We start from the raw sequence: 8685 nt of genomic DNA, 5'->3' as shown, positions 1-8685 counted from the left end.
GTGCGACATATGCCAATGGATGGCTTATCATGGTGGGAGCGAGTAGAACGTCGCCGGTGCCTGGAAGCGGGATGAGGCATAGACACGAACGCCGGCGCACTTTACCCAGGTTTGGGGTTCTCCTAGGAGATAACACCCGTAGTCCTGCTCTGTGGGGTCTCCGCATGATCACTAAGGCACTAGTGAGTACAATGGTACTCCTCGAGCTGTATGCTAGAGGTAGAAGAAGGCAAGGCTTGCTCTCTTCTCCCCCTAGGTGTGAGTCTAATTCTAACAGGTTGGAACCCTTTGCATGGGTGCCCTGGGGGGTTTATATAGGCCTACCCCCCCAGGGGTACAATGGTAATCCGGCCGTAGGACCCGGCTTCTGGTCGCCGGCTTCTCCGCCAGCCGCTGGGGCCCGCCGCCTGGTGGGCCCCGCCGACTAGTCTGGTACGGCGCCGACAGGCCGCTCGCGGGTCTTACCGGCTGCTGATTACTGTAGCCGTGATGCTAATGACGCAGGCTTGGTCAGGGGAGCGTGGCTACAGTCCCGCCGCCTGGCGGGAGATCACTGTAGCCACTCCGTGTCTTATCTAGTTAATGGCGCGCGGGCCCCGGAGAAGGAACGGGCCGACTGCTGGGAGCCGGCCTCCCTCGGGTCCGACTGGTGAGGCTCCCGCCGTCTTCCGGGCTCTCGCTGACCGGTAGGGCCCGCCGTCTTCGGGCCGTACCGACAGGCGGTCATGGGAACAGGGCTTCGCCTGACAGGAGTGATGTCAGGGGCGGAGTGGCAACAGTGCCGCGCCGGGCGGAGACCTCCGCCTGTACGGAGCACTGTGGCCACGCCCGGCCCTGGATACGGGGGTGATGGGCTACATTGTGGCCTAACCCTGTCTTGTCTTCTTTATGGGGGCGCAGACTTTGAGGGCGCCATGGGCCGACTGCTAGGAGCCAGCCTCTCTGGAGGCCGCCTGCTAGGAGTCGGCCCGTCTTGGAGCCGCCTTCCTGAGCATGGCCGTCTTCCGGCAGTCGGCCGTTCGGCCAGCCGGCCACCAGAAGGCAGCGCTTTATCTTGACGTCTTGAGGGGCGCAGCCCGCCTCGATGTCTTGAAAGGTTCTGGGACTCGGGTTAGGCTACCCGTGGCCCATTACTCCGACAGTTGACTGAGAATATAGTTTGTTGGTTTTTAGGAGTTTTTGCTTTATACTTCAATAGTGTGATGAATTGCCACTTATTCATGAGAAGTCTATGATAAAAGTCTTATGTTTAAGTTTGTTGCTGTTATAATAATGAACATGATGCTTATATGTCTGTATTTTGTTTTTATAGACACCTCTCTCTCTCTCTAAGCATGTGGACATGTTTTTCAATTTCAATTTTTCGCTTGAGGACAAACGAGGTCTAAGCTTGGGGGAGTTGATTCGTCCATTTTGCATCATATTTCCTTACTGTTATTTATGATGTTTTATCCATAATAATGCTTTTTGGAGTAATTCTAATGCCTTTTCTCTCATAATATGCAAGGTATACACAAAGAGGGAGAATTCTGGTAGGTGGAAATCTGGACCTAAAAAAGCTACGTCAGGCCACCTATTCTGCACAACTCCAAACAAGATGAAACTTCACGAGGATTTTTTATGGAATATTTGAGGAATATTGGAGCAAATAACTACCAGAGGGGGCCCACCAGGTGGGCACAACCCACCTGGGCGCGCCAGGGAGCCCATGCGTGCCCTGGTGGATTGTGCTCACCTAGGCCCACCTTTGATGCCCATCTTCTGGTATATAGGTCATTTTGACCTAGAAAAAATAGAGGGAGTACTTTCGAGACGGAGAGCCGCTGTCTCGAGGCGGAACTTGGGCAGGAGCACCTTTGCCTTCCGGCGAAGCGATTCCACTGGGGGAACTTCCCTCCTGGAGGGGGAAATCATCGTCATCATCATCACCAACAACTCTCCCATTTTGGCGAGGGCAATCTCCATCAACATCTTCAACAGCACCATCTCATCTCAAACCCTAGTTCATCTCTTGTGTTCAATCTTGTTACCGGAACTATAGATTGGTACTTGTGGGTGACTAGTAGTGTTGATTACATCTTGTAGTTGATTACTATATGGTTTATTTGGTGGAAGATTATATGTTCAGATACAATATGCTATTTAATACCCCTCTGATCTTGAGCATGATTATCATTTGTGAGTAGTTACTTTTGTTCTTGAGGTCACGGGAGAAATCATGTTGCAAGTAATCATGTGAACTTGATATGTGTTCGATATTTTGATAGTATGTGTATGTTGTGATTCTCTTAGTGGTGTCATGTGAACGTCGACTACATGACACTTCACCATATTTGGGCCTAAGGGAATGCATTGTGGAGTAGCAATTAGATGATGGGTTGCGAGAGTGACAAAAGCTTGAACCCCAGTTTATGCGCTATTCCGTAAGGGACCGATTGGATCCAAAAGTTTAATGCTATGGTTAGAATTTATTCTTAATACTTTTCTCATAGTTGCGGATCCTTGCGGGAGGGTTAATCATAAGTAGGAGGTTTGTTCAAGTAAGAACAGCACCTAAGCACCGGTCCACCCACATATCAAATTATCAAAGTACCAAACACAAATCAAACCAACATGGTGAAAGTGACTAGATGAAAATCCTGTGTACCCTCAAGAACGCTTTGCTTATCATAAGAGACCGTTTTGGCCTGTCCTTTGCCTCAAAAGGATTGGGCTACCTTTGCTGCACTTTTTTTACTACTATCATTACTCGCTCATTACAAATTATCTTGCTATCAAACTACTCTGCTACTTACAATTTCAGCACTTGCAGACATTACCTTGCTGAAAACCACTTGTCATTTCCTTCTGCTCCTTGTTGGGTTCGACACTCTTACTTATAGAAAAGAGCTACAATTGATCCCCTATACTTGTGGGTCATCACCCAACAATTTTTATTTGCTCCCAATTTTGTGACTATACATCATATATGACAATTTTTGTTGTCCACATGGATTTCGGGTTACCTGTGAGACACGTTTCACTTTTTGTTGTTGTAATTTTTTGCTATGAAACACAAGGTCATTCTCTACATATGCATGCCTAGCAACTTATTCCTGATTTTTTTGGTCACACAATATCTATGAAATTTTTTGTAGTGTCCTTATATGGTATTTTTTTTACTTTCTCCCATCTGTGCATATTGTAAATTTATCTCGTGGCACCCCATTGCAAAGGGGTGGCACTTCTATCTCTGTTGAGGTGCGGATACACATTTCTTGAATTACAACTTTTTTGTTCAAGTGGATTTACATATTTCTATGGCGTGTGGCAAGTTTTTTTACTTCACACTATAGGGACAAGCTCCACAACCAAATTTTTCTTTCATGCCCTATGATTTTGTTGATTTTTACGTACATCGTCTCCACTTTTGCATTTTCTTTGTCATTTGTAGCTACTTCATGTTAACAACTTAGACATTGGACATCAATGACTTGAAATAAATATATCACTTTCGTTGATAGTAGTTACATTTTCTTTTCGGAGCGGGGTGGTATAGTAATTACCAGTAGTACCTAAAACCCATAAGGACCCAAATGTCAGTGTTTATTTGGTCAAGCAAGTAAACTTGAGTTGTTATTGTTTATATGCAATGATGGGTTTGTTAGAAACTTCAGACAAACGGAATAAAAGAATATTAGAAATATGTTGATGTGTTCTCATGTTTTAATATGATGTGGTGCTATGTGTGTGGTCCATTTGGACGTGTGTGGGAGTCTTCACCTTTACTCTTTTCTAAAGAAGTGGAGATGATACTTAGGTTGAGTTTAGTCACATAGGCGCACTTTGCCGCACCGGAGAAATTTGGGCTATCAGATAGTTTTTAAATCTGGTGAAATTTGAGGTATTCAAATCAGTGGTTATGCGGGATTCCATGAGACTAGACGATGGCACCCATTGCCATGCTTGGGTAGTCGATCCCCTTTCCCCTCCATCGTGGCTCGCTGCTTGAGGGTCCGACTAGCCTTTAGTTGGGCTCCCTCGTTTTCCAACCATGACTGCGATCATCAACCCCCGTACTCTTATGGTTGTGTGTATTGGAGGCCCGGGTGATCCTCCTTTTTTCAGAAAAACCCTTTTAGACTTACCATTATTTGCTAGTTACTTGCAACAACCTAATTGCCAAGTCTTAAAATAGTTAATGTCAGTGTGCAGATGGTAATACCTTGTGGTCGTGATTTTATTTTAACCAGGGGATAAGATGATGGAATATTCCATGGTAAAAGTCAATGCCGAGAACCATAGTGCCGTGTCGCGACACTGCGACAGCTGCATCTGGTGAATGGTGACCCGCCATTCAACTTCTATAGTCATGCCGACAGGAGGATCAGCATGACTTGCATTCTGGTCATTTTGTGTGTTTGATGCAACTAAGTAACAATTCTTGTGTTGATAGTAGTTACCTTTTCTTTTCGAAGTGGGATGGTATAGTAATTTACTAGTAGTACCTAAAACTCGCAAAGAACCAAATGTCAGCATTTATGTGGTCAAGCAAATGAACTTGTGTTGTTGTTCCTGTTAATAGGTGATGATGGGTTTGTCAGAAACTTCAAACAAATGTTACAAAAGGAAATTAGCAATATGTTGATGTGTTCTCGAGCTTTAATATGACATGATGCTATGTGTGTGGTCCATTTCGAATATGTGTGTGGGAATGTTCTCCTTCACTCTCTTCTGGAGAAGTGGAGATGACACATGAGTTGAGTTTAGTCACGTAGGCACATTTGTCGCTTTGTTGAAATTTTAGCCATTCAAATAGTTTTTAAATCTAGTGAAATTTGACCTATTAAAATCAGTGGTCATGCGGGATCCCTTGAGAATCTTGGTGGTCACCCATCGTAATTCTTGGGTAGTCGATGCACTTTCTCCTCCATATCATGAGTTGCTGCTTGAGGGCCCACTAGCCTTCAGTTGCGCTCCTTGGTTGGCCAACATGACAGCGATCATCAACACTCATACTCCTATGGTTGCGTGCATCGGAGCCCAGGGGTGATCCTACTTCTCTAAGAAAAAAAACCCTCCTACACTTACCATAATTTGCCAATTGCTTGCAACAACATAATTGCCAAGTCTTAAAACAATTAATGTGAGCGTGCTGATGGTTACACCTTGTGCTCATGGTTTTTTATAGCTGGTGGAGAAGATGATGGAATTGTCCAAGGAGAATGTCAACGCCAAGAAGGGTGGCGCCCTATCGGCGGCGCTGCAGTACCGCTTCTTGTGAACAGTGACACACCATTCAGCTTCCATAGCCATCCTGGCAGGAGGATGAGGGGACTTGCATTCTGGCTATTTTGAGTGTTTGATGCAACTGCACCGACAATTGTGGTGTTGATAACAGTTACCTTTTATTTTCAAAGCGGGATTGTATAATAATTTACTAGTAGTACCTAAAACCCATTAGGATTCAAATGTCAGTGTTTATCTAGTCAAGCAAAGTGAACTTTTGTTGTTGTTACTATTTATAGGTGATGATGGGTTTGTCAGAAACTTCAGACAAACTGAACAAAGGAAAATTAGTAATATGTTGATGTGTACTCACGCTTTAATATGATGCGATGCTATGTGTGTGGTCCATTTTGGATGTGTGTGTGGGATTCTTTGCCTTGGCTCTTTTCTAGAGAAGTGAAGATGTCACACAGGTTAAGTTTTGTCACGTAGGAGCACTTCGCCGCGTTAGTGAAATATGAGCTATTTAAATAGTTTTTCAATCTTGTGAAATTTGAGCTATTCAAATCAATGGTCACGCTTAATGGCGGTCACCCATTGCTTTGGTAGTTAAACCACTTTCCCCTCCATCACGGCCCGCTGATTGAGGATTCGGCTAACCTTCAGTTGTGCTCCTTGGTTGGCCAACCATGACAGTCATCATCAACCCTCTTAAGGCTGTGTGCATTGGAGTCTAGGGGTGATCCTCCTTTACTAACAGAAAAACCATCATACACTTACCAACATTTTCCAATTGCTTGCAACAACCTAATTGCCAAGCCTTAAAACAGTTAATGTGTGCATGCAGATGGTAACGCCGTCTGGTCATGATTTTTAAGTTACAACTAGTGGAGAAGATGATGGAACAATCCAAGGCGAACCTAAACGTCAAAAAGGGTCTCGCCCCTACTGTGGTGGTGCAACAGCTGCATCTGGTGAATGGTGACCCACCATTCGGCTTCCATAGCCATGCTGGCAAGAGGATGAGCATGACTTACATTCTGGCTGTTTTGTGTGTTTGATGCAATTTTAGCAACAATTGTGGTGTTGATAGTAGAGTTACCTGCTCTTTTCAGAGCAGGGTTGTATAGTAATTTACTAGTAGTACCTAAAACCCATAAGTACCCAAATGTCAGCTATGGGTTTATAGGTGACGATGGGTTCGTCAGAAACTTCAGACCCAACGGGACATAAGAAATTATTAATATATATATGTGCAGGAGTGCTTTAATATGATGCGATGCTATGTGTGTGGTCCATTTCAGATGTCTCTTGGGAGTCCTCGCCTTTGCTCTCCTCTAAGGAAGTGGAGACGACACACAAGTTGAGTTTAGTCACGTAGGTGCACTTTGCCATGTCAGAATTGAGCTATTCAAATAGTTTTTAAATCTAGTGAAATTTGAGCTATTCGAATCAATGGTCATGCGGTATCCTGTGAGACTTGATGGTGGTCATCCATCGCAATACTTGGGTAGTTGATCCCCTTTCTCCTGCATCCCTACTCGCTGCTTGAGGGTTCGGCTAGCCTTTAGTTGTGCTCCTTAGTTTGCCAACCATGACGGCAATCATCAACGTCTACCCCTTTCACACACGCGCTCTTGTTGCACACCTCACACAACTGTTGCATGATACACCCCCTCTTATTTCTAAAGTTCTTGAGAGGGAAAAAGGTGAACGTGTAAGTGTGGGTTTACAAGAATCATAAATGTATCATGTTACGACGATAACCTCACAAAAAATTTCCTAACGGAGTAGGTTTTTGAAACAGTTGCCAAGTAATTAGTTATCCTAGACATGTAGACATTGAACAGCAAAGCCTTGCATCATGTGTGCATAGCCCACCAATCATGCACATCGATTTTTCATTAGTTGTCCCATCACCCCATCCATATGGGATCACACGCCCGACACCGATGACCACAAGTATAGGGTTTCAATGTAGTCCTTTCAATAAGTAAGAGTGCCGAAACAAATGAGGGGCAGAAGGAAATGACAAGTGATTTTCAGCAAGTTATTCTCTGCAAGTACTGAAAGTAGCGGTGACAGATAGTTTTGTAACTAGTTGATTTGTAACAAGTAACAATGGTAACCAAGGAGCAGCAAGGTGGCCCAGTCCTTTTTATAGCAAAGGACAAGCTGAAATGTTCTCTTCTATAAAACAAAGTGCTCTCGGGGACACATGGGAATGCTCATCGAGTCACGTTCATCATGTTTAGTTGATTCATGTTCGCTACTTTGATAATCTGATATGTGGGCGGACCGGTGCTAGGGTGTTGTTCTTACTTGAACAAACAACCCTCTTATGATTAACCCCTCTCGCAATCATCCGCAACTATGAAAGAAGAATTAAGATAAATCTAACCATACCATGAAACATCATGACAAAAAAACACTTACGTGATGATACGTGATTTTCATAGTAGGTCACGTTTTCTGTCATGCATGTCCATCCAGGACGATTTTATGATAGAATGAAGATAGTTATACATGTGTTGTCGTGGAAGTATTCCATGACAATACTCAAATTATCATCACGGAAGTGTCCACTTCCATGATGATAAATGGCGCGTCATGGCAGTATTTTCGTCAAGGGTAACCGACACATTGCATCCACCATAATGGGTCGCCATTAAGCTATCGGGTTCCGGTTTGGATCCGATAACCCGCTAACAGCCTGGACCAATGGGAATTTTCCACGTGTAAAATTCTCATTGGCGAGAGGAACCACGTGTTGGCTTAGCATTGGGACAGATGTCATCCATTCAATGGACGGGAGGCTCCTATGATATGTCAACATGTGGCACGGCCCAACAGTAGCCCATTTAAGTAAAAAGGCTGACCCAGTCCTAATTGTGTTGGCCCATTTATGGCCTAATTGTGTCTGATCGATTTAGGGCTACGGCCCACACAAGTTATGCCAATTTAGCCCGTCAACGGACCGTTAACTATTTGACACCATTGCAGCCCATCGTCAGTTCGAGCCCGTTAATAGCCCACTATATATTTGGGCTCAATAGCGGCCCGAGGTAATTTCGGCCTGTTAACATCCCATTCTAGGGATGAGCCAATTTTTGGGATGTACGTCTCTCGTTCTTTTAGCAACCCATTCAAGTGTTGGGCCAATTTCCAACTCGGTGCGTCTTTCAGCCTATTAATGGCTCATACAGGAGTTGGGCCATTTAAATTCCGACCTGAGTTTTGGCCTCTTAACGGCCCATGCTTGACTTTTGGCCTATTAGCGGCCCATGTCACCGGTGCACAATTCTAGCCCGACCTTACTATCGGCCTGTTAACGGCATGTGTTGTTAATCGCCCCACTTATGGCCTGCTTTGGTAGTACCCTATCTATCATGTACGAGACGAACTATCTATTACTGTATCTATCTATCTATAGCTCACATTTTTCATCAATCACATGAATTTAATAGTTATCTAATG

This window comes from Aegilops tauschii, chromosome 3 (assembly GCF_002575655.3).
Source record: "Aegilops tauschii subsp. strangulata cultivar AL8/78 chromosome 3, Aet v6.0, whole genome shotgun sequence".
NCBI lineage: Eukaryota > Viridiplantae > Streptophyta > Magnoliopsida > Poales > Poaceae > Aegilops > Aegilops tauschii.
The sequence above is the reverse complement of the archived record's forward strand: the minus strand, read 5'-3'. Positions refer to the sequence as shown.